At 35.9% G+C, this 27,634-nt stretch overlaps 1 protein-coding gene and 1 pseudogene across 12 annotated transcripts in view; both read right to left on the bottom strand.

Moving 5' to 3' along the window:
• Positions 1-27,634, bottom strand: part of RALYL (RALY RNA binding protein like) — an 881,748-nt gene that overhangs the window by 659,864 nt on the left and 194,250 nt on the right. Inside the window, exon 1 of one of the 11 annotated variants that reach the window (XM_082434027.1) lies at positions 7,912-7,986. The exons of 9 other annotated variants lie outside the window; for them this stretch is intronic. The gene's annotated coding sequence lies outside the window, so the exon portion shown is untranslated. Of the gene's footprint in view, positions 1-7,911; positions 7,987-27,634 lie in introns of those variants that run through there. One more of the 11 variants, XM_082434026.1, reaches the window with a different exon arrangement.
• Positions 559-7,918, bottom strand: LOC309647077 (small ribosomal subunit protein eS27 pseudogene; annotated as a pseudogene). The gene has a single exon. The product of its transcript is annotated as a small ribosomal subunit protein eS27 pseudogene (transcript).

The following is a 27,634-nucleotide window of genomic DNA, read 5'->3' as shown; positions in this document are numbered from 1 at the left end:
CAGCAGCAACTAACACAACAATGTAAAACAATTATACTCCAATAAAGATGTTAAAAAACAGTCATTAGAATTGAGTTTTTAGTAAAGCATGTGGCATATATTTGCATACCACCATTGCACCATTAACACCCCTGCCTGTGCTCAATTTTCACAAAAATGTGATCAAGTAATTCTCTCTATAGCTTCCTGTTACCGTCTTTAGTGTATTCTATAAAATAGCTTTAGGGGCTTCCCTGGTGGCACAGTGGTTGAGAATCTGCCTGCCAATGCAAGGGACACGGGTTCGAGCCCTGGTCTGGGAAGATCCCACATGCCGCAGAGCAATTAGGCCCGTCAGCCACAATTACTGAGCCTGCGCGTCTGGAACCTGTGCTCCACAACAAGAGAGGCCGCGATAGTGAGAGGGACGTGCACCGCGATGAAGAGTGGCCCCCGCTTGCCACAACTAGAGAAAGCCCTCGCACAGAAACGAAGACCCATCACAGCCATAAATAAACAAATAAATAAAATTTAAAAAAAAAAAAAAAGAAAAAAATTGCCTTTAAAAAGAAAAAAATAGCTTTAGGTCTTTGAATCTGTGAGGCTCAAACTTCCACTGAATTATGCATAAAATGCCTACTTCACTCTTTCATACAAGAGGTATTTGTTAAATATCACTATGTGCTCTCTTCCAGACTGCAAACAGTAAATTTATGGTATAAACTTTAAGAATGTCACAATGATAAAGAATCATGTGGTTCAGATCTGGCTCACAGTGGAAGCTTGGACAATTTGTATCCACTGTGGTATCTGGCTATTGTACGTGGGCTGCAGTCGAGATTCTGGATGAAAGAAATAGAAAATGACCCTGTATATCCTGAGCAAAAAATAACCTTAATGGATAGATGATGGGTGGCTCAGAGAATCAATGGGCATGAGGGTGATTTGGGCTTGAAAATGTTCAGAAATCAAAGGAAGCCTGGTGGTTAGAACCACACTCACGATGACCTCACAAAGACTGTGTTTTTAAACTGCTCTTGGCTCCTTGGCTCCCACACCCACTATCCTATTGGAGCCAAGGAGCCAAGAGGGTGCTGTTGCTGCTGCCACTTGCAGAATAGATTTTAAACTATCCTTTTTTTTAAATGATATATCCAGACTAAATACACACCAGGAGGATGCTTATGATTGGCTGAGTGTAGCCCAATGTCCACCATTCATCTGCCAGAGTTCTCAGAAGGCAAATACCTGGTCTTCCTTTTTCCCTAGTGGTAGATAACAGTCAGAAATGTTCACAAAAATGTGCCCAGGGACGGTTTTTGTTGTTATGGATACTGGACGTCCTCCATTAGCAGCCAGGAGGTACCATGTCTCCACTGTTATCTCTCTTCCTCTGTATCTTGAAATCTCTAGCATAGTTTACATATAAATTACTTCAGTTGCTGCCAAGCACTTTAAATACTTTTTGGGTTTTATTTTCTTTTTGGTTTTTATGTTTTTAAAATTCATGTAGAAGACTTAATGCTCTGGCCAGGCTATTCTACTGCTAATCAGAGCTGTTAAGTGTCTTATAAGCTGGCTGCATGCAGTGTCATTATCACCTTCCACAACACTGAATTCTCACTGTGCTTCCTGAGTTCATTAGAATTAAAATTTACCAACTTTACTTTTTTTTCAAGAACATTGTCCATTAAGGCAGACATCTTCAAAGGGTTTACCTTTATGAACAGTTCTCCAAATTGCTGAAGAATCTAAAGTTTTTCTCATCTTTAATGATGTTTTTGTATTCAAAATGTGTTTATGGGATGGTTTCCCATTCATCTTGATTCGGGGTACTTTTAATGCTGCTTCTGTCTTGTAATGCTGCATCCTCCTGTAAGCCTTGCTTTTCCTCTTGCAGGCTGGCAGAGGACAGTAGAGCAGCCAACACACAAAACTGCTGTTCGTGCATGGCTAAAGACAGTCGTGATTTTATAGCATCCTGGGCATTTCACATTTATGAAGTAGGAATTGGGGCTCTGCACCAGGCACTTCTTCTTGTGTTTCCTCTTCTATCTTGGAGAGGGATGAAGGAGATCCTTTGCAAGAGGCATCTTCTCATGGGGAAGTCATCATCCCAGAAAGTCTAATAATTTTTTAATGTTATGAGTCAGTGTTTCAGAATGTAGCCTCCTAAGGACTTTGGATCTTAGTGTCCAGTAAGTTCACTTAAGTAAGATGTCAAAAGCTTCCCCTATGTACATATGAATGATTACTATAAATTTGTTTTTCATTTTTCCTGAATTTGAGCTCCAGAGGTCTTACAATGCTCTCTTTTATGATTATGACAGTTGCAGTTATAATCACAAAAAAATGTAATATAGAAATTTAATAAGGAAGTAATAGTTTTGAACAGTTTTGTTGTTTTTTGTTTGTTGAAAAGGAAGAGTGAAGGGTATTAAATGCCACTAAATATTTCCACTAAAAATCTCTAAACATCTCCCTCCTAGGATATTACCCACAGATATGTTTCATGGTGAAGAAAAGAATAGTGTCAATGCCTGTTATCACAAATTTTTTTTTACCAGATAATATTAAATACATTAATGTGTTTAGCCCAGCTCCTGGCATGTAATAAACTGAATAAATGGGAACTGAAGAGGTTTCCTTTAACAGGGGAATAGAAGACAGTAGAAATAGAGATTCTGGGAGACTTTTAAGAAGCTAAACATAATGCAAAATCAGTGGGCTTCTGTGAGGAGGCATGAGAGAAACGGATTATGAGGAAAGGGAGTAGCACTCTATTCTATTCAATCTCTATTCTCAACATCACAGACCAGGGTGTGTTTGCCTAATAATTTAATTTTTCAGTAGTAGCACTCTTTGAGGATTTTTTACCCAGAAATAATAATAATAAACTTATTAGTAAGACTCTTTTTCTCTCCTTTCTCTGAAACAAGGTATTTCTGCAACCTCTGATAATCTGAGGCTTTGTTTTATAAACTCTGATAATCTGATAACCTACTGACCACAAGAGCAACCCTAACCTCCTAATTCCCACGAAGTGAATAAAAGGTACTGCCCTCATCCTGCTGCCAGGCTTCTGCCAGTTTGCTCCTTCACAGTGTTGAAAATATTTCTGACCACTTACTCAACTGTAGTTTGTGTAATTATTCAAGTCCTAATACATGGAGCTAACCACCACCATCTAGCAGTACTGAAGAGTCTACACTGATAATCATTTGTAGCACACCTACTGTTTCGAAGCTGAGAACTTTCGTTGGTTTCCTTCGTTCCTACTTCTGTCCCTTACCACTCTAAAATACTAATTTTACTGAACAAATCATATGGCTTGCCATTTACAGAATTCATGGACAATATACACTGAAACACAAAACATCACTTTATGCATGTATGGATGGGTGTGGTGGGCGGGGGTGTGTGAGTATAACTTCCTGTGTTATTTCTAACTACTCTGAAAACACCTTTAATTTACATGAAAATAATAACTTCTTATTCTTGAAAATCTAACTATTTCAGCAGATGATTCAGAAGGTTAGGTAATTCATCTTAGTCTTCTCAAAAGGTAATTAGGTAATTCTCTTAGTCTTACCCAAATTTTTACACGTAACCAAGTTAAATCAGATTATTTCAGCTATACACAGTGAAACTGAATACACATTGTCTTTTAAAACTTAATTCTTCAATGCCCACTGGGAGAAATACTGAGTCATTCCTCAGAAAAAGAATATAAACACATACACTTGGAAATAAAATGATGACAAAGACCAATATTATTCAAAACTTGCAGGGTTTTGTAAAGCATCACTGTTGGAATTTTTTGTGTCCCATTGCTGTTAATGAAATTTGAAATTGATGGAATTAGAATGAAGAAAGGCCAAATAAGACTCCCTGCTGAAATCATAGCTTGTGTTGAATGTTCAGTATCTGAATGTCTCTAATTCCTTCTGTTTTGAAATTGTGCCACCAAAATCATGTTCTATTTTAATCCATTATATTAACTGATTCAATGCTTAAATAGTTTTCTTTGGGAAGAAAAGGATTCATTAGAATTTTTTAATGGTTTGCTATAGGCTAATGTATTTTAATAGGAGAGCACTTTCCTATAACTATTTAAACTAAAGCATGTGAGAGATTAATGTTTTCTATTCACTAGTGTCATTTGTTTACCTTGTTCTTTTAGAGTATGAAACTCAGCTAGCTGATTTGCAGTGTTAAAAGGTTCAAAATAAATATACTCCTGATTTAAGAACATCTAAATTAACATGCTTGAGTGAAAGTAAAACTAGTGATTAAAGGAGAAATAAATTCTCCTGGAAATGTTTCTATAACCTACTCTCCCGCTGACCTTCCCCAGTTCCCTTCATCTATCACTTAAATCTTGATCAGAAGATCTGTAGGAAATGACTGAACTGGACAGAAATGTGTCTTCACAGTCAGAGAAGAGAAACAACATGCAGAACCCAGAACTCCAATCAGAAGCCCTTACTGACAGAAAGTTGGCACACAGTCCCCTACAGAGGCTGCTCTCAGACAATCTCTTTTCCTTTGGCCTCCATCGATTAATTATTTTCCAAGAAAAAAATTTTGTCCATCACAACTGTTAAGTTTGATACCCCTTAAACTTAAGTCTAGATTTTATTGGATTCCAAGATGACAGTGTGGCTGCGGTTCACGGAATAACCCGTGCGCTCTGCTCTCCATTTCTCAGCACCAGGAACCCTCCTGTGCGTCAGTAGTCACTGACTCTTTCTGGACAAAAGGCTGTGCACAGAAGTGGTGTGTGTCACTCCTGACACAAGCATTTCAGAGCATGTGCTTGATCCCTCAGTCCTCTCCTCCTCGTCACAGTGACCAGGAGGCCACCTCCCCCAGATGGTGCAAGTAAAAGATGGTGGAACCTCTGTCAGCCTGGCCCATGGGTGACCATGTGAGGCAGAGTTCTCTGCAAACGGACTTAGAGGTGCAGTAAACATGAAACAAACTTCTGTTGTGTTAAGGAAAGGAGATTTCTGGGTTAAGTTGCTGCCACAGCATTACCTCTGATTAAACAGGTTTGCCCTTTAGAGATGGAGGTATTAATGGGCACCTGGGTTACCCTGCAGGACTCAAGACAAATGGAAAGGCTCAAATATCAAAATGAACATCTGCAGCTCAACAAAGATATTTCCATTCTTGGTTAGGGGTCTTTCAGATGAAAATAATTAAAACCCAGCTCAAACTACTAAAGGTAAATGAACGTACAATGGTTTGTTAAAGCCATGGGAACTACAAAACTGTTGGAAAGGAGAGGTTGCAAATGGGATGCTTCAGGAACAAGAATCAGAGACTGCAAGGTTGACATGACACTCTCCAATTCTCACCCTTGTATCTCCATATAGGCTCCCTTCATTTTCTCTCTGCGTGGCCAAACTTTTCCCGTAAGCCAAGAAACACGGCTCCTGATGGTTCTCAAACCTCTGCCACCAGAGGGAAAGTGACAGATGAACTCATGTCTTTTTGCTGTAATTTAAAAGTCCCAAGGAAAAATATGATAGTCATAGCTGGAGGTAAGTGTCCCCAGGTGGGCTAAGCAACTGTGTCCAGCAAGGGATGTGGTCTGTAGACACCATTAAGCTTCAATGCAGAACATGTAGTTGGAACAGAAGCAAACCCAAAAACTGTTTCTAAAAAGAGGGCCTTTCTGGTCAGACAAAGCATTCATAAACATGTTCAAAATCCATTATGCACATAAATAAAATCCAAAAATCTCTTAAAACTAAAGGTTTTGTTTTCTAATTCATTTGATGGCAAAACTTGACCTGATCTGAACTAATTTGGCAAACTAGGCATGAACTTGATGTGAAGCTGTTGAAATGTTTTTTTTCTTTTTTTAAACATCAAGGTTTTATTTTCTGAACACAATATTCTGCTTTTCTTTTTTTTAATAGTATTTTGATTTTATTTAAGTATCATACATGCACATGGTAAAAATTCAACTGCAATGTTTATTTGTGAATAGTAAATACATTTCAACATAGAAATATTTGAATGTAGAAATATTTGTAGAATATTTGAGTATGGGTTGCTGTCCAAATCCTTCTGGGGGTGTTATATAAAACATGGTATATGCATTATATTACTTTTCAGATTATAAATTCCAAAACATGCCTCTAAGGTTTTTAGATAAGAGACTTACATCAGGAATTATAATAGCACTAATATAAATGTCCATAGAATAAATTATGTTATCATAATTTAAGAACACACATGTAATAGACCCAGAGATCTATCTACCTATATCTATAATTCTTTTTGAGAGAGAGAGTGAGAGAGCACATATCCAAATAGATACATGGACATTTGTGTTTCTTACACATTTAACTTTCCATTTTCAGCTACAAATTCTTAACAGGAGAGTTAAATATGTCAAGAAACATCAACTCAATACTACTTATGCACACAGTGCAAGTTTGTAACTTGCTGAAGTAAGGAGTGGTATGATGGAATCACATAGATTCAGAGATGAAAGTAATCTTAGAAATCATTTAGGACGCTCCCTCATTGTCATATGAGAACATTGAAAAAGGGAGAGAAAAAGTGACTTCCTAAGCACAAAGAGTTGGTGATAGTGCGGTTCTACAATCTTTTTTTTTTAATTTTAATCAATGAAACACAGCTTTTTGAAAATTCTAGTCCACTGAGGTTTAAGCCCTTTCAATATTACATATTTGCTTAGATACCTTAACTAAATTATGAGCAAAAGGATAGGGAAAAATTATAGTGATACTGAAGTGGTCTTAGATAAAAGGTGCTATAAAAGTGTTATTTATTATCAAAAGAAGTATGGGAGAGCCTGTTATGTCTCCAGGCAAAATTTGCTAAAATAAAAATATTCTGAAAAATACTTGAGTACTTCTATGATGATTCTAACCTTTGGATTTGTTAAGGTATCTGAAAAGTAGTAATTTTTTTTCTTACAGATGTAAACTATATTGAAAGATATGAAAAATTATGAAACATATAAAGGTATATTATATGACATACATTTCTCTCCAATCACTATGTAGCTGGCTTTGTTTTCAAGAGAATTTCTGTAGAGTGTTTTTCCCCAAACTCCACAATGTAGTTTACCCCACTTTCTGTTGTAAATAACCTGAAAGATTGCTATGTTTTGTCACAGACTCTATTTCCTGCTCCTTCCCAAATCTCTCGTCCTTTTCACCACTCTTGTGAAAATTTGCCTTAAAAGTAATAACATCTAGCTGTCATTATGGTGTTCATGGAAGTGGTGAATTGTATACATAATGCAGGTAAAGAGCTGACTAGCCCCCAAGTTATTCATCTCTGATATCACTAGTTATCAAATAGTGTAAACATTTTCTTTACCAGTACTCTATCATTTCACTCCCAGTGGTCCAGATTCTCACTGATTGTTGTTGTTGTTTGCACAGTGTGCTTGCATTATCTTTCTAAGTGAACTTAAAACCTATGCTGCTTTAAGGTAGACATTATGGATATCCCATCTTTATTTTGCAGGTTTGAAAATTATATCCAAGGACTTCCCTGGTGGACCAGTGGTTAAGAATCCACCTTCCAATGCAGGGGATGTGGGTTCGATCCCTGGTCAGGGAATTAAGATCCCACGTGCCACGGGGTAACTAAGCCCATGCACTGCAACTACTGAGACTGTGCACTCTGGAGCCCACGCGCCACAACTAGAGACAAGCAAGCGCGCCACAACTAGAGAAGCCCGCATGCCACAATGAAAGATCCCGCAGGCCGCAACTAAGACCCAATGCAGCCAAATAAATTAATTGATTAATATAAAAAAAAAGAAAATTATATCCAGAGAAGTTGAATCATGTGCCCTCTTAGATCACACAGCTTTTTAATGGGTTTAGTGCTTATTAGTCATTTTGATACATACAAATTTCACTTTTACATACATACAATTCATGCTTCCAGTTTTGGAGACTCTGTCTTCCTATTATCTTTTGGTTAGAGGTAGGGTCTTCCCTCCCACAGCAGAACCAGAACATTCCAGTTACTTGCTTGCTCTCTCTGGTTCCAGGCCTCAGAGCATCAACATGTGACTCAGGAAGACATCATCTGGGACTGTGAATCTAGAGCAAGTGACCCAAAGAATTAAGGGCAGTTAAAAACCAACTATAACCACAGCCACAGTGCAGCACCCACGTGTGTTGTCAGTGTCAATAGTGTCAGTGTGGTCAGTGTGGGGTCCAGTATCAGCAACAGAATGATCCTAGCCACTATTCCAATGGCATGATTTTGCCAAGTAGCTGTCTTAGGTTCCCAACCATTTCGAAATCTGTGGTTTCCAGCATTCCATTTAACTCTATGAGTTAACCACTTCCTTCCAAAAAAAATTCCTTTCATGGTTAAAACCCATATTTGCTCTCTGTTGTTTACAACCAAAAACTCTGATTAATATAATGTCAGTACTGAGTTAGCACACAGGTTCACCGACCTGTAAAGCTTTATTCTTTTTCCATCATATGTATCTCACTGTTTTCATAAAATAATTTTACTTTAATTTTCTAAGCCCTATCAGTGGTACCTTCCGCTGCCAATAATTTCTTTTTAACTGTTAAATTTTTTATCCCTTTATTTATGATATAAATTGGGTTATAATGACTAACATCAATTTTTTACATAAATAGCTTATAGAGTGTAGTCAAGGTATTGACTTTTGTGGCCAACATTAGTTTTACAACACTGTAAATCTGTTTCATCCTACAGATGAAGAGTGATTTATAAGTAATTAATAAACTCTGGAAAAGAAAAACAAGTAGTGTCTAGATGTAAATGAGAAAAATATTGGATGAATATATGAGAGACATATTTGTGCCTTCAATATGTAAGAAAGGACAGGTGGAACATTATGTAAAGTATAAAATGTATCAGACAGGTATATCTCAAAACTCCCAAACAGCTATGTATTTTAACAACTGACTGGAGGATAGTTTACCATTAAAAGGAAGACTAGTTAATAATCAAAGCGTAGAAATCATTCATTTATTTACTTACTCATTCAGTTATTTGTTCATCAGCGAACAGTTCCAAACGCACCAAGCATTTCCCAGTTGTCATCTCTGGTTTATTACCTATGAAATTTTAATAGTGCCTCTCACTGCCAGTGGAGGTTTGTGCCCTGAAATGCATGGGGGGGGGTGGTATATGCATTGCATAGAAAGTTAAAAAAAAATTGAAAATTGGAGTTGAAAATAAGATTTTCTCTAAATTTCTTAATCCCACATATGGTAGACTTTTCTAAATTATATGTTAATTTATCTTAAAATGTGTCAATTAATTTTCCAATGTAACATTTTAGCAACATTTTAAAACCTTAAACTGAACAACTAGAAAAAAATATGAACTGAAGAACTGGTGTGGAATGTACTTTCCTAATAAGTATTGTTTGTAAAATTTTTAAAATGCAAAGCCATGTTTTATAAGTTAGCATTTATGAAACTTAAGATTTATCACAACATACAGACTTTTTACTAATGTAAATATTATTTATTTTTGTAAATTCAGGATCATTTACTCTTTTAGTAACTTAATTTAATTATAACAGCAAATGACATTTTATTTAATAACAAATCACATTCACAGTTTTAATGTTATTAAATTCCTAATATTTTACTAATTGGGGGAACAAATAAGCCAATGTTATATATTAATACACTTCTTATTCTCCTCCATCTATGTCAATAAGTTGCAATAAAGGGCTTTTTAAGTAGGTCATATGCTACTTCATTGAAATATTAAAATATTTTTATTTTAGTTTCCATTAGAGGGTTATTATCAAAGCTGTTAGAGATCTGTATTGCTTATGAACATCATTTGCTGGCCACAGTATAATCCATAATATTTGATTCCTTAATGTAAGTCACATTGGATGAACCTTAGGCTCCTAGTAATAAAAGTAAACTTTATATATTAAAATGGCAACCTCCACCATTTTCTCAGAAGTGATGGCAGGTGGTGTGTAGATGTCCCCAGGGAGTGGGGCAGGTGGTAATGGTATATGCATTTTATTTGGTCTCTTCCCCTATCAATCACTCTCACTCCTCTCTCTCCCTCCCCTGCCTCCCACTTGCCCCATCCCATGTGAATAGCTTTAGGTTAGGTACTGTTACTCTGGTTCTAGCACTCAGCCCCCACCATCCTCTTTGCTCTCACATTTGTGTTGTGTATTTGGCCCTTGAGGGCACCTGAGTTTGAGAGTTGAGAGTTACTGCATAACAAGACTAAACATAAATTGGAACAGAGTGTGAAAGACAGAAGAAAGACTCTCCTCTTGCCTTTAAGGAGCCGAGAATTCAGCAGTAAAAACAAACAAATACTACTATAGAATACAAAACAGCGGTCCTCATCTATATTCCACACAGACATATCCAATGGAAGGGGCACATTTCCACCAGTATCGGTAATTGCTGTGCTGTGATTTTTTCAGCAGTAGCAGAGTAAGTTCTCTTGCTCTAAATCAAAATACGTAATTAAAATCTCAGGTCGTTGGGAGGTGAAGAAACAGAAGCAGAGGTGAGCAGTTAGAAAATGCTCCTGAAGTGATTCTTGGATGCCTCCCCTTATTCACCTAGCTCTACCCTTCTCAACTCCTCCTCCACCTCTTTTTGAGAATCACAGATGCAGACAGGGTTAAATGGAATCACACTGCAGGGAGCTTGTCTATAAGGATAATGATACCAAAAGGCTTCCCTCTCTCAGGGGTGGTTTTGCACTGTGCCAACCTAGAAAGGCTGAAAACTGAATCTCCCAGAATTTCCTTTCCTTTGTGGTATTGGGTTAGGTTGGCCATACAGGAATACACATGATGTTTGGAAGGTGGCGATAAAGCATCACTCATTGTCCTCAAGAGGTCTGTGCAGGGCCCCATTAGCCGCTGCATCTCACTCACTTTGTGGCTAATTTGATGGCACAATATTGCACAGGAAAGCAGCCAAACTAGCAGTTCATTCAAACTCACCCTTCTCCCCATCCTCTTCCAGTTCCTTGGTGTCCTGAGTGAGGTGCATGTGCAGGTCCCTGATGAAGGCCCTCAGTTTCTTCAGCAAATAGCCAACAACACTGAGTTTAGGTGTAGTGACAGATGGACGTGGCTTCTGGTTTGTCCTTGTGGGTTCCAGAGTGTCCGCATGGCTCCCAGCTTGTCCTTGCTTTATCTCTGTTTTACGTCCAGCTGCCCAGTTGACTTACAAGGACGTCATGCTTGTCATCACATGCATAGGTAGCAGCTTTCCACAGACATTCCACAGAACTTCTTCACCATTAATTAGTTTTTTTTCGGATCCCTCAATCACCCCTTTTCAGATCTTTATTTTCCCTGTGTTTCTTACAATTGTGAAATGTTTAATCCCAATAAAAAAAAAAATCCCTTAGTCTAAACCACTCATGGTGGTTCTGCTTTCTTACTCAAACTCTAATATAATTTATATTATATATATGCATATACACACACATTTCATATATATATATATGAAAGCCTTTAGTAGAGCCTCAATTCCTGTGAGACTGGCTAAAGTGCTATTACCCAGAGAGGAAGAAATCCCTCTAGAGAGAATAATTAGGGACACATGAGATGTTGAGATGTCTGAAACCATTATGATCTCAATAAGAACAAATACCCAACTCATGCAATTCCCCTCTGTACTTTACTTAAATCTTGGTGCCTTCCCCTCTGTAGCAAGTACTATGCTGATACTTTGCTACCAGTGATCTATATTCTAAGGAAAATGTAACTATCTCCTGAATGTATCCTCTGCCTCCAGCACTCTCTGGCATTTTGTGTCTATTCAAGAATTACTTACTGAATGAATGAAGGAAAGAATGATGCAGTGAATGAATGAATGCTAAAGGCATTTTCCATCCACTGAAACTTCAACATAATAATGTTCACTGATTCTCTACTATATTATCAGGCACAGTACTTGTTCGATTTTAAATAGAATAACCTGGAAGATAAGAATTATTATTGGAATTTTACAGATGAAGAAACAGAGATTAAGTAAGTATCTTGCTCAGAATCACACAGCCAGTGTATGAAAATAAACTTGTGTTTGTCTCACCCCAAAGCAGGGGCTTGTTCTGCTACACCAGGCTGCCTATCAAAAGAACCTTCTCTCTGGAGAAGCCTCACACAGACAATTTTATCTTGACTTCCTCACCCACCCATCTCCCAGGAGCATGTTCTCCTTCCAGGGTCAGTTCTTATTTTTCATTGTTTATTTGGTCAGCTATTCTCAAACACAGTTTTCTGCAGATTTAAAATGCCATCTGGTCCAGCTTTTGATTCCTGCTTCTCCCAAATTCTGCCTTGTGAGTATGACTCAGCCTGACCTGCTTCTGCTTTCCATTTTAAACCCGGCTAAGAATGACATCAATGGATAAAAAAAAAATAGTCATTGGCTTTTCGGGCGAGCTGTGGCTTTGGATTTCTTCTTTGATGTACAGGATATGTGACGAGATTCACTGCAGCTCTGAAGCAGCCATGCCATCAACTATGGCAGCAAGCCTAGCCCTCCTGTCCCAGTTTCCTAGCTGTCCAGTTTCTTCCAATGCCTCCCTCCCTAGTGGGTGTACTCAGGCCACTTGCCAACTTCCTGGTTCTCTGTGGCTCTGACCTGGGTGCCCACTGCCTCATTTCCAGCACAGCCGCAGGCTTGAATATTGGAGTGCTAGAACCCAATCCAGGTAGCTGGAACATCAAACCTGTGTAAGTCTGATGGAATATTTTCACACAAAGTGAGGAGTGGGGCTTATCATGTCACTCAGATTAAAGGCACAAATCATTATTTCATATGTATTCTGAAATCACAGTAAATACAACATTAGCCCATTCACTGCAGAACAGCCATGTCAGCAGTTCAGATTTGGTCTTTATTGTAGTTGTTGAAATAAGTTCTTAATGTGAAATGCTCAGTAGCATCTGAGTAATGCATTACAGTAGACATGAACCAAGTTTCGATATTTCCTCTTTGGAACGAATTATGCTTATTTACAAGTTAAGAGGAGGTAGTTCTAATTACTTACCCTATTGTGAGTTTTAATGACTGACTTTAAGCTACAGAGGGTTTTCCAGCTATTATTTCCTTTAGAGTTTCTAAAAGCAACAACTCTTATTAATGTTTGTAAAAGATAATGTTGGAAAAAAGGTAATGTTAAAATCAAGGCACTCTATAGATATATTTAAGGACAGGAAAATGTATTACCATTGAAAAAACTGTACATATTTTCAAGCACAACACAAATATTGTAGCAGTATTTAATTGAACTATTTTAAAATAGTGGCAATTATACTTCCTTACATATTTTTCTAATTTTTAAACCTCAAAATTACAATTTGAATATACAGTCTGACATAATTAGAACTATGCACAGCTTCTAAAGCGTGCATAGGAAAGGAAACGCTAATCCACTTCAAGAAACACTGTTTCTTAAAATGACAAAACACTAGCATTTTGTAGTTTTCAGGTTTTTTAATTTCCTGTTTTTGAGAAGTTGTTGAATGTAGGATAATATTTTGGCCCTGATTCACTGTTGGGACAAGCAGTCTGGAGACCTGACTTCCTGCAGAGCACAGTGAGAATTATCCAATGTCATTGTCCTCTACAGATTCATAGAACTGTTGCTGTGAAAAAACCATGGCAATGAATCTAATTCATCCTCGCACTCAATGCCTGCTGGCATATCACATACCTCTCTAGAGAGATCGAAATGTATTCTATTTTTAAAGATTTCCAGAAATCCCATAACCTCACTCAATAAATCCTTCCAATGTGCACTTACTTTCCACACCAGGAAACATTTCCTTATATCTAACTAAAATCTCTTATTCTATAGTATCTTTGTGCCCTCTGCTTCCTCTTGTCCTATTTGCAGTCAAGATTAGGAATGGATGCTTTCTTAAAAATATATATATATGAATCACTTTGCTGTATACCTGAAACTAACACAATATTGTAAATCAACTGTACTTAAATTTAAAAAAATGGATGCTTTCTGTATTGTCTTATTTATTGGCCTTTAATCTTCACTGGAATGAATAACTCATTAAAACTTTCTTGAACATTTCAGTGTCTCTTTCACTAGAAAGTTCCTGAATATTTCAATGTCTTTTACAAGTAAGTAGTTTTTATGTTAATACAATGTCTTACAAACTTCACAACAATTATTGAATTAATACAAAATGTTCATGTTTATCATCTAGCACAAGTGCTTACCTGGGAGGGTCTCAGAAAATATTTCTTAATAGTTTACAGGAGTATGAGGTTTCCAAACTCTAGCATTAACTGAAACAAGTAAACCCTAAAAAGATCAGAGAGTATTCAAATAACACCCCTGTGCTCCACAGCAAGAGATGAACACACTATTTTTAATTGTATTTCATTTTCATTAATTTAAGGTTAATAAGCCATACGTAGCTAATGACTACTGGATTGCACAAGGCATGTCTAGTAAATACAACTATAAAATTGTATATTAGAAATTTTATTTAGAAATTATTAAATTTTAGAAAAGTGAGTTTATGTTTTTTCATCTCAGAGCATATCCTGTTACTGCAGGAGTGAATTCAGATTCTAAAAGTATCCGTTTTGTATATACAAACTGGGAAAGTCTGTTCTTTATTTTATTATATAGCTATTTTATGAAATTAGTATTTTCAAAGTGATTAGACAAAATATGAAAATGTACAGGTAGGAATACTAGCTATCATTAAAAATGCTTCTATTTTAAACTAAAATAAAAGAAACGATTCCTGAAGATAGTTAAGAACATTAAATATTTAAATATTAAACTCATATATAAAATAAGTATATTGTAAGCAGAATAAATGTTTTCTTACTTTACTACAATAAATTTATCTTTGAATCTACAAGTGATTCATTACTAATCTAGCAGCTAATTCAATCCTTCATTCTATTCACTTCACAAGGCTATATGGTTAATTTAACAAATGTGGTTTATACTGATTCAGTAGAAACCTACAAGATAATAGCATTAAATTTTGGAAATTTTTGTCTGGGTTTGTTTGCACTTTCAAACCCTGTCTCAAAATAATTTAAGGATTGTTACCTTATAATTCAGTCTCTCACCCCCACCTCCATTCCCTAGGAAATAAAATTATAATTTTATACTGTGAAATAATAAGGAAAAATAATATTTCCTTTCATTCATATTTAATAAAATTGATTAAATTGGTTAGATAGCATATGTGTGTGTGTGTGTATATATATATATATATATATATATATATATATATATGCATCTATCTACCTATAGATAGATATATAGATAGATACACACACAAACATATCTTTTCATTTTTTCATTACCAGGTTCTATTTCTAGCATCTGTATTTTTTTTTCCAGCAGTTTAATCACCTAGTCCTTGTTCACCTCATAATTGAACTACTTCAACAATTTTATAACCGTTCTGGATCCCTCTAACCTTGCCCTTATCCAATAAGATACCATAAATCTATTTCACATATTACTCGTGTAACACCACCCTCTTACCTAAAGCAATCCTGGAAGATTTTGACATTTTGTCATCTGAATCTATGACATTAAATCAACCACCTCCTCATTCTCTCAACATTAATATTTCTAAGCATTTTTCAATTCCTCATTAACACAGCTTTATCAGTGTAGCCAAGCCATTCTTCCTCCATGACCAGTTCAAGATGGCTTTATTTTCTCCATATTTTCTTAGCCCTCAATGTCATATCAGTATTCTCACTGTCACATATTCATCATTTCCTTCAAGGCCCTCCTAAAAACCATGCCCATCATTTGCTAATCTATCATTCACTAATCTCTTCTCTAATCTTTTGCTAATCTGTCCTGCTTTATAGTTTTCTAATCTCAAACCTCATAGCAATAAGCTACAAAATTTCACATATTCATAGAGGTAACAGTCTTTATTATTTTACAGAACACACATGCACACTCACACACACACACAATTTTGTCTTCCTGCCTAAACGCTGTGATTCTGGGGTATTCTCCAAATTCCGCTGTAAAGTTCTATTCCCCAAATATTTCATTTTGGGTTGATAAATTAATAAAATGACTATTTCTTACCTAAACTAAATATTTTAAATGGGATTGAGAAATTTTAAGACCAACGACTTCACTAAAATATCCCAAATGAAAAACAATAAAATATTCATATTTAAATTCATTCCTCGACATCTCTTTCTATTTGCTACTTGAAATTGTTTGGTGAAATAATTCTAATTTAACTTAAATGCAAAATATAATTTTAATGGCTCTAGAAATACTAATGTGTTTTTCAAAATTATTTTTTATTTCAAAATTATTTTCTTATTAGGCTGTCCATGCAGATGGAGAACCAGATTTCAAAGAAAAATTCTTATTTCCTTCATGTAGCAGAAGAAAAAAAGCCAAGCATTTGAAACTTTATTATACTAATTAAATTTCTTTTTGTTTCTCAGTTAATCATTTTCAAGGTTGACTGCTTTTAACTTTTGATTTCTAACGGGCAAATAGCCATCAGCAAAAATGTTTGGCAAGTTAGACTATAGTAAATAATAAGAAAGAAAAAGTTGAAGTCTAGCTAGTTCAGTATAGGATGATAAACTACACGAGCCAATAATTTAAAAGAAAACAACCTAAAATGATGAAAATTTTTTTCTAGAGATCCAAAAATATAAGTTAGTTATTTCACTGAAAGTCCTGAGAACATGGATTAAAAGTTGTTTTCACTAGATACATTTCCCCAGTGCCCAAGGTACTGAGCAAGATTTCGCAAGGAAACCTTGACCTTCAATTAGTGTTATGCTGGACAGAATTAATCAGACTCCTTAGGGCTAGACACATAACGAGAATTAGTGCAGGGTAAGTTTTAATTTAACTTTATGGTGAATGTCTGTAATAGTTGTAGACAGTACGTGGGAATTTATGAGATGCCACTCAAAATCAGGGAAATCAATCTTTCTTCGCCTTCAGCTGCTCTTACATTTCTTCTCTGATCTACAGTGTGTCAATCACACTTTATTCTTCCTGGAAATTTGCTTGTCACAATGATCAGAGACAGTACTGGCATAGGTTGGTGGGGTCCCGGGTATGTGTCCCTGCAATATGAGGGACAAAAGTGCATATCGTAGAACTATTCTGCATTCCCCACGCTCTTGAATGTGCCTCCAGGATTGGAACTAGCATGTTGTTATAGTTTGTTTTATTCACTGTGTTACCAAGACTTGTTCAACATTTTAGAAAAGGTTGATAGCAACACCATTCATGCTCTTTGTGACACCAATACAGCACATATGTGTCAGTTTGATCACCACTGCTATTTTGTGGTGATTCTACATATTGCTGCAAACATCATGTACCCCACTGCACTATATATACAGTTGCAAACATCCAAGTACCTCATTTTGAACCTTGCCTAAACATTTACATATCTTTTCATTTTTCTATTTTATGACAAATAAATCATTAAATATATTTTTCGTATGAGGTATATAGGTAAATTATATTGTCTATGAATTTCACTTCAGATTACTAAAAGGGATTTTGGTGTCTAACAGGGTTGAGAACCACTGTTCTAAGCCAACTGCGATGATTCCTTTCTCTTTTACCAAGCACTCATCATTCTTTGCAACAAGGGGAGGCCAAGGACAGGGAAAACTATAAATAAGTCCTCTGGTGGTCTTAGAGGAAAACATTTGCTTACTGCTTATTCTAAAAGGGGAAAGAATACGAGGAGATCTTGTCAAGTCTTTACTCTTCCATCCTCGTGCCTTCAATGAGAACACAATTGCATTGTAACAATGAAGCAACAAACTTGGAACAAAAGGGCAAATGCCACTGAACCAATGGATCACCTTGGAACTACTCTCTCAGTCTTCTTGATATATGAGGGTAGAGGGGTTTACATGGTTTAAATGACTGTTATTTGGATTTTACACAGCCTAAATCAGTTGCACCTGGTACACAAATGAATTTATTGAATAATACCTTACCTTCAAACCTGGTTATTCCCCATTGTTCTATGCCACCATTTACCCAGCTGTTAATGCCAATAACCTTAGAGTCACTTTTATCACTATCCATCTCCCACATTTAACCAGTCTTAAATACTATGGATCTGACCTCATAAATATGTGGAAGTCATTTACATTTTCATTTTCCCCTTTCAACATCTTAAGCCAAATGACCATCACATTCTAACTGCATTTTCTGCTATAGCCTTCTAATTGGCCTCACTGGGTCTCCCTCACCCCCTACCATATTTTCTACCCATAACAGACTTAACTTTTTAACATACAAATTTAATCGTATTAGTCCTCTCAGGAAAAGAAGTCTCCTCTTGCTGCAGAACAAATTCCCAAAGCCTTAACTAGGTACAGAACATCAGTCCCACAATATACACATTAGCCAGGCTATTCCCCTTGCCTGAAAAACCCTTCTTCCCACTGTCTCCACCACCCCACCACTCCACACACAAACTCTCTTTTCATTGCTAACTCATAGTCACTTTCAGGTGAAGTCAGCTTAAAACATCACTTCCTTGGAAAAGCCTTTTCTAACCATATATTCAGTCAGCCAGGTGTTACTCACTCTCATGAACACTAAGCAACATGAGGGCAGTTGATATGACATATTTATCATTGTAGTCCTGCTTCCCTGCAGAGCCGTTGTCCTAGACTAAGTGATCAAGTGATACTGGTAAAATGAATGGAAGAATGAACTATTTAATCTCCCTGATCTGATTCTAGATATAACAAACAATTTTCCTAGGATAAAATTTGGCTCTCTCCCTAGGTCGTCCTCAGGGAAGAATGAACTAGGCATGTCAAACAGAGACCTGTCCTCTTAAAAATTGCATTTGCCAATATAAATTAATCATTCTGATTTTACACATAGGTCTCATATGATTGTGATTAGTGTGAGACAGAAGTGCTCTTGGATGATCATAAAAATCAGATTCATTACAAAGCTGAGGGGTCTTCCCTGGAAGGTGGTAAATTAATCCAAGTAAAGTCAACTTGTGAGGCCCTATTGGTGTGGCTTTCCCAAAGGACTATTGCCCAGAAGTAAACTGAAATCTTAAATTCTCACTGTGATAGGACAAAAATACCAAAGTATAAATAGACACAAGCTTTCTGTTATCTGCACCTTCTAAGAAGGACTCTTCCATTGCTCTGCTTGGCTCCAAAAACTCTTGTGCTGATTTAGGAATTCAATGTAGAGAAAAATTAGAAGACCTTTTGAGAGGCTAAACTGATTTATACAAGAATGAATTACATTCCACAGAAAATGTAAAGTTAAGAGGGAGAAGAGAGTCAAACTGGAATGAGAAAGGCCTGGAGCTAGAGCTGGAATTCTGAAAAAGAAACTGAGAAGTGAGCTGTGGAGGCTGTCTGGGTGAATCTGACCCTGTGAGAAGGAGAAGGAAGAAAACGATTTCTTAGGAAGTTTGCTTCATGAAGTATGGTGTATAATCCCGACCCTACTGTGCACTAAAAACATTGAGTAAAACTTCTAAGTAGAACTGTCCAGAGTTTGTTTTATATTTTATTTTAAGGGAGATCATGCCTTAGGGCAGGAATGTAGGATTACAAGGCTTGTCAAACACATTGAGTAAATTGCCTTCTAAAAACTTGAAAACTCTAACAAACTGTCTTCAGTCAGCATGGCTTTCACCAAGCGGGGTCAAAAGAAAAGTCATTACTATATATATAAAATTATAATCCTTAACACAGCTTCTAATAATTTATTCATGTAACCACAAGGAAGTGTCTTTTAAAGGGCCATGTGAAATAACAAAGATCAGAGCAGAAATAAATGAAATAGAGACCAAAATGGCAAGAGAAAAGATTAATGAAACTAAGAGTTGTTTTTTTTTTTTTAAGGTAAACAACAGACCTTTAGCTAAACCTACCGAGAAAAAAAAAAAAAAAAACAGGGAGAATGCAAAGAAATAAAACTATAAATGAAAGAGGAGGCATTACAACTGATACCACACAAATACAAAGAATCATAAGAGACTACTGTGAACAAGTATCTGCCAAAAAACTGAACAACCAACAGGTATCTGCCAAAAAACTGAAAACCTAGAAGAAATGGATACATTCCTTGAAGCATACAACCTCACAAGGCTGAATCAACAATAAATAGAAAATATAAATAGATCAATTACTCATAAACACATTGAATCTGTAATCAAAAATCTCCCAACAACAAAAAATCCATAATTAGATGGTTTCATTGGTGAATTCTCCCAAACATTTAAAGAAGAATTAATACCAATCCTTCTCAACCTCTTCCAAAAATCAGAAGAGAAAGGAACACTTCAAAATTCATTTTATGAGACCAAAATTATCCTGATACCAAGGCTAGATAGGGACACTACAAGGAAAATAAAAGTATAGGCCAATATCCCTGATGAACATAGACACAAATTCCTCAATGAAATATTGTCAAACCAAATGCAACAATATATTAGAAGGATCATACACCATGATTAAGTGGGATGTATTCCAGGGATGCAAAGAAAGTTCAACATCCACAAATCAATTAATGTGATACACCACATTAACAAAATGAAGTCAAAAAATCATACAGTCATCTCAATAGATGTAAAAAAAAAAACATTTTACAAAATTCAACACCAATTCATGATAAACACTTTCAACAAAGTGATTATAGGGGGAGCATACTTCAGCATAACAAAGGCCATGTATGACAAGGCCACAGCTAACATCATACTCAATGATTAGAAGCTGAAAACGTTTCTTCTAAAATCAAGATCAAGACAATGATACCTGCTCTTGCCACTTTTACTCTCCTTTACTTCCAATTGATGCCTTTTATTTCTTTTGTCCAACTAGGACTTCCAGTACTGGGTCACTGCTTGCACATGACATGATCTTAAATACAGAAAACACTAAAGACTCCAGCAAAAAACTGTTAGAACTAACAAGTGATTTAAGTCAATTTGCAGGATACAAAATCAACAAAAATCAGTTGTGCTCCTATACACCAACAAGTAACTATCAGAAAGAGAAATTAAGAAAATAATCCCACTTACAATAGCATCAAAATAAATAAAACACTTAGGAATAAATTTAACCAAGGAGAAGGATCTGTACCCTGAAAACTATAAGACATTAATGAACTAAATAGAAGATGACACAAATAAATGGAAAGATATCCCATGTTCATGGATGGGAGGAATTAATACTGTTAAAATATTCATATAACCCAAAGCAATCTACAGATTCAAGGCAATCTTCATCAAATTCCAACATCATTTTCACAGAAATAGGAAAAGCAATCCTAAAATTTGTATGGAACCACCACCAACAACAACAACAAATCCTGAAAGCCAAAGTAATCTTGAGAAAAAATAACAAAGTTGGAGGCATCAAACTTGCTGATTTCAAACTATATTACAATGCCATAGTAATCAAAACACTGTGGTACTGGCATAAAAACAAACATAGATCAATGGAACAGAATATAGAGCCCAGAACTAAACTCATACATATATGGTCAATTAATTTATGACAAAGGAGCCAAGAATACACAATGGGGAAGGACTGTCTCTTCAATAAATGATGATGGGAAAACTAGATAGTCGGATGAAAAAGAGTGGAAATGGGCATCATCTTATACCATACACAAAAATCAACTTTAAGAGGTTTAAAGACTTGAACGTAAGACTTGAAATAATAAAACTCCTAAAAGAAAACATAGAGGGTAAGCTCCTTGACACTCGTCTTGGCAATGATTTTTTGGATTTGATACCAGAAGCAAAAGCAACAAAAAACAAAAATAAACAAGTGGGACTACATCAAACTAAAAAGCTTCTACGCAGCAAAAGAAACCTTTGACAAATGAAAAGACAACTAGTGGGATGGGAGGAAATATTTGTAAATCACATATCCATTAAGTGGTTAATATCCAAACTTTACAAGGAACTCATAAATCTCAGTAATAACAAACAAACAAACAACAAAAAAAAAAACAAATAACGCAATTTGGTTAGACCCAATAGGATCTAAATAGACATTTTTCTAAAGAAGACAAACAAGTGACCAACAGGCACATGACAAGGTGCTCAACATCACTAATCATAAAGGAATTACAAATCAAAACCACAATGAGATAGCACCTCACATCTGTTAGGACATCTATTATCAAAAAGACAAGATAAATGCTAGCGAGAACATGGAGAAAGGGAAAACCTTGTATATTGCTGGTGGGAACATAAACGCATACAGTCACTATAGAAAACAGTATGGAGGTTCCTTAAGAAATGAAAAATAACACTGCCATATGATCCAACAATCTCACTTCTTGGTATATATCTAAAGGAAATGAAATCATTACCTGGAAGAGATATACATACTCCCATGTTCACAGCAGCATTATTCACAATATCCAAGGCATGGAAACAACCTAAGTGTCACTTGACAGATGAATAGATAAAGAAAATATAAGATACAGGTAGGTAGGTAGGTAGGCAAGTAAATAGATATAGATATAGACACATAGATATTCAGTCTTAAAAAAGAAGGAAATCCTGTCATTTGCAACAATATGGATGAATCTAAAAGGCATTATGCTAAGTGAAAAAATAAGCCAAAATGAAAAAGAAAAACACTGTGTGGTATCACTTACATTTGGAATATTAAAGAAATGCTGAACTCATAGAAACATTAAGAAACTGTAGAAAAGTGGTTGCCAGAGGATGGAGGTGGAGGAAATAGGAGACAGTGGCAAAAGGGTACAAACTTTCACTTATAAGATGAATAAGATCTGAGGATCTAATGTATCAATATAACATGATGACTATAGTTGGTAACACTGTATTGTATAAATGAAATTTGCTAAGATAGTAGAACTTGAATATTCTCACCAAATAAAAGGAAAAAAACGTGAGGTGATGGATATCTTAATTAACTCAATGGGGGGGGGAATCCTTTCACAATGTAGACGTATATCAAATCATCACATTTTACACTTTAAATATCACACAATTTTGCCAATTATACCTCAATAAAGCTTGAACAAAATCCTGATAAAAAGGGGCCATATGAAAAAATGTTTTAATGGTAATTGCCTCAGGCATGCAAACAAAGACCTACACAAAAAGCAGTTTTCTATGGTTAGTAATTGGCAATAACTTCAGACTCTCAAAAACTATCCTAGAATATTTAATAACAAATATATCGGTGTTTGAAAACTGAAAACCTCTTACATAAAGTAATTATTTTGTAATATAATAGGTTTCAAAGAGGAGCAAAGATATTTTATGGCACTATCAAATATGAATTAAAATATTTATATTTCATTTTAGAAGACTTTATTAAAAAATTTACTCAGCACTGTTAACACCACTCAGAGAACAACTCCCAGTCCTGTAACAAATTCTCACAAATCTCTTTTTAGGTGGTTGAAATGTTTTTCATAAGTTAGAAATTCAGTCAATGTTCAGTCTCATACCTTATAACAAACCTCTGTATGCCCTATGACCAAAGGGTGAATCTTACTTTCTGAGTGATTCATTGATTAATTGCAAATTTGCATTTCTAAAAGTATAAATTTGATGAAAGTTCAAGCTACAGGGAAATTATCAACATTGCCACAGCTGGAATCTATTTAAGTGGAGGGATAGATTTCATGAAACTGTAAGTTTATATGTTTATGATTGAAAAAAATGTAAAAGAAGGGGTGCATTGGGAATACTGCTGTAGTATGTGTCTGTGTGAGATACAAAAATTATGAAAACACAAGTCCTGTCCCATAGGGGCATAAAATCTAGATGGAACATGTACACATATAATCAAGACAGTATGTTAAATGACTCATTGGAGTAGTGATGACAGGAAAAACATCTCTATGAAGGTCCAGAATTTGGTATTTATATTCAAATAAAGTTATTTTCTGGCTTTAAACGAGTTTGCAATTCTTTTGTAGAGTAGAAAAGTCATAGGTTTTGCAGTCAGAGCTCAATGGTCAAATTCTAGCTGCCCAAATGGGCAGTGTAGGAAAACGGCTTAATCCCTCCAAGCTTGTGTTTCATTGTCTTCAGAATGGAGATGATAAAATCTAATCCATATTGTTGTAATGAGAAATAATTGAGCATCAAATGACAGCAGATTACTTGTCATATAGTTTACATTCAATGGGTATTAGTTCCCTTTCCATTTCACTAGCAGTTTTTAAACACAGCCTATTTCCATATTTAATCCAATTGTCTAGTCTCAATCACCTGCTAGTCCTGCGGCTGTGGGGAAAGTATTTAAACTGTCTGATCCTCAGTTTCCTCTTTTATAAAATGGGAATCACAGTGGTACCTACCCACAGGTATCACAAAAACATATCAACTGGCCTTTCAAATGCCCTAATTTTATTTGAACTCTGTCTATTGGGATTTTTAAAGATTTATTTCTTCTCTGTATTTATAATTTCTGTATCTCCTATTGATTAGCTTTCCTTTTTCATTTATTATTCCTCATTAATTCTGGTTCACTTTATATAAATGAGGGGGATATAATAAAATTTAAAAACCCAGCAACTTGTTGAAGGGGTCTCAGTTTTTCAAAGGTTCTGAATTCCTGAAGAGTATAACCAAAGAAAGAACCAGGTAAAGCAAAAACAAGGGGGATCTTCTGCTCTGGTCTTAGTACAGGGGGATTTGTATTACTAGCACTGGAATAGCAAATTAAAAGAAAAAGAAAACTTTCTAATATCTCCACTAACAAAGCAAGAATTAAATTAAAGAGATATTGGTGGATAAAAATTTCTTAAATGATGAGCATTCTTAATCAGCTTGCCTTAAAGTTTCTGCAGCTCCCTCTCCACGGCAGGGTAAAAGTCAGGCTTACAGGTATATATCTCCATGGAAAAATTAACAATTATTGTATGCTGTGAAATTAACTTCTCTATGTCACTTTGTAAACTCTCACTCCCATCCCATTCAGTCTCTATAAACTTAAATTCTTTTTTTTTTTCTTAAGTAAATTGAAAATATAACCAATGTGTTAAAATGCCAAAAGATTTATTATTACAAATATATAAGCACAATGTGCATTTCAAGATCTACTGCATAACAAGCACTTTATATACCCTCCAATAAAGTTGCGGAGCAACCATATTATGCCACAGATAAAGAGCAAAAACAGAAACAAAAATTACTAATCTTAAGAGAACTAACTAGGACAAATGAGAAGACACTACCAAGAGAAAAATTACAGATTAATAACAGGACAGTTCGTCAGAGAGCACAGTCCAAAGATGGGCTATATTCAAGAACAGTGAGGTGGCCACTTTCTAGGGATATTGTAGATGCAAGTCAATTACCCACTGGCCAGCAAAGCAGTAGAAAGAAATTCAAGTCATCCCTGAGAGGTGGAAAAGTCCCTCTGTTCATGGGATTCTGTAATGCTAAGTACAAATAATAGAGTTAATCACCTTTTGAAATGGATACCTAAATACAAAATATACATTCAAAAGAAACCACAGTAAGAAATAGCCTGAGGAATAAACCATGTGAATATAAGTATGCAATATCGTGATCACTTTCAGAAAAGGAATATGGGAAAATGAATTCAGAGTTTAAGTTTCCTCTTAGTTATTGATCAGTTTAGAACATTCTAAACAAAATATCTAGGTAATCAGATCCAAAGTGACAGTAAATTATTATTCAGTATTGAACTGGTTTTAATTGGGTACCATAAACAAGCATTTCACTTAAAGTAATATTGTATGATTTCTAATGTTCAAAGGAAGAGTAACCCAGAACAAACAGAAGGGAATAAATTATTTATCACTATTGTTTTTGATAACTTGTTTTGCTATTAACAACATGATTGCAAAAATCCATGCTATAACACAACCTCCCAGCCCCATCAGGCCCCCTCCCCATCCCAAGGTGGTCCCAGGTCCTTAAAAGCCCAGGGTCATTTTCTACTCCAAAATAACTCCATTTTACCACTGAACAAAGATAGCTGAAAAAGTTCTTGTGAGCAGAGAAAATAACTCTTCTATCGATCCCTCTCCGTCAAATAGTGCTCTAATTCTCCCTTCTAATTATAGCATTTCAGTCACCACAAAACTCCTTGCCCCTAATTATTTGTAGCCATTTTCCTCTAGAGAGTTTTATTTGTGTTTTGTTATTTGGCAGTATTGTCGCAGTGATAATGAGGAGGGGCCACTTGTCATTGTAAATGGTGCAGCACTCTGATTAATGTCCCTTTGTGAAGTGTACTATAGCGCCCTGATCCTGGAGCAATGTACCCATGACTTGTTTTTACTTACTTATTTGCTTGCTTGCTTGCTTACTGACTTACTTATTTCATCTTGGGGACCCCAGGCAGACCAGTATAGTACTGGGTAAACCAGGGACAATATAGATTTCAGAATATTATAAACCCAAGAAAATAAATGTAAAACTTGAAATCATGGGCAAATACTAGGAAACAATTTCTTCATTTTAGAAAAAGCTTTGCAAATAGCACTCAATTACAACTGCTTTTTCATAGTTCTACTTCTGTACAGCAAATGTTATTAAATGTTATTACAGTTGGCATTTGGGGCCTGTGAATTGGTCGACTGAAGGAGGTATTTGGCAATGGAGAGTATACAGGGGTAATTAAGTTATAGGGCTAACCAACTGTGGTGGGCATTGGCCATACACAGGGCTGCACACTGTCTTTTGAAAAGCCCTTTGGTGCTTGAACAAATTTTCAAAATATGAGTTTCTCCATTCTCATTCAAAGGTCAAATTGATATTCCCAAATTCCCTTAAATTGAGATGGAGGTGTGTGATTGAGGCTCCAGAAATCAATTGCAGAAATTGAGACACTTGCATTTGGATGGGAATAATGTGAGGAAGAAGCTCCTAATTCTGTTGGAGGTTTGGGGGTTTTGCAGTGGCCTATGACTATTCCTGGTAACAGCATCAGGGACAATAATGACCCAAATGATGCAAGGTCAATTCTTGGCCCAGACTTAACCTCATTGGGATGGTAGGCATTCCTCCATCTTACTGCACAAGTAGCTACGGGGCTAATGCTCTTGTGACATGCTTGTAAGCTTATCTCCTGAAGACTTAGCCTCAAGCCTGGTTCTCCAGGATGCCCACCAATTCTCTGAGCTATCAAATACCTTATAATTAATACTTTGGCTATTTAAAGTCTGTATCCATTGATTGCAATTAAGAGCAATGACCGATACTGATTGGATGCAAGATTGAGCGGTGGGGAGAAAAAATATGAAGGCAGACTCAAGAATCTAAAGCTCAGATAACTACACATGATTGACCTGCTGAGGAAAGGTGTCCAATCTGCTCCAAAGGATGCAGCAACAGAAGTTCTAGGGGGCTTATGGTACCCCAAATTAAGTCAGAGACTGATGTGGGTTTGGATCTCAGCTCTTCTACTTTTTCAATTTTTTAAACTGTAATACATAATATTATTGTAAGAATTGGATATAATCTATGTAAAGTGCTTAGCACAGTTGTCAGTATAGGCTGTTGTTATACAGACGAGAAAGGGACAATAGCTGAGTATTCTGGGTGAATCACCTAATCTGTGGACATAGCCCCAGATAGAGGCAGGTGTAAATGCTAAATTGGGTACCTGGGATC

This window comes from Balaenoptera physalus (genome assembly GCF_965194825.1).
Source record: "Balaenoptera physalus genome assembly, chromosome: 17".
Lineage (NCBI taxonomy): Eukaryota > Metazoa > Chordata > Mammalia > Artiodactyla > Balaenopteridae > Balaenoptera > Balaenoptera physalus.
The sequence above is the reverse complement of the archived record's forward strand: the minus strand, read 5'-3'. Positions and strand labels throughout refer to the sequence as shown.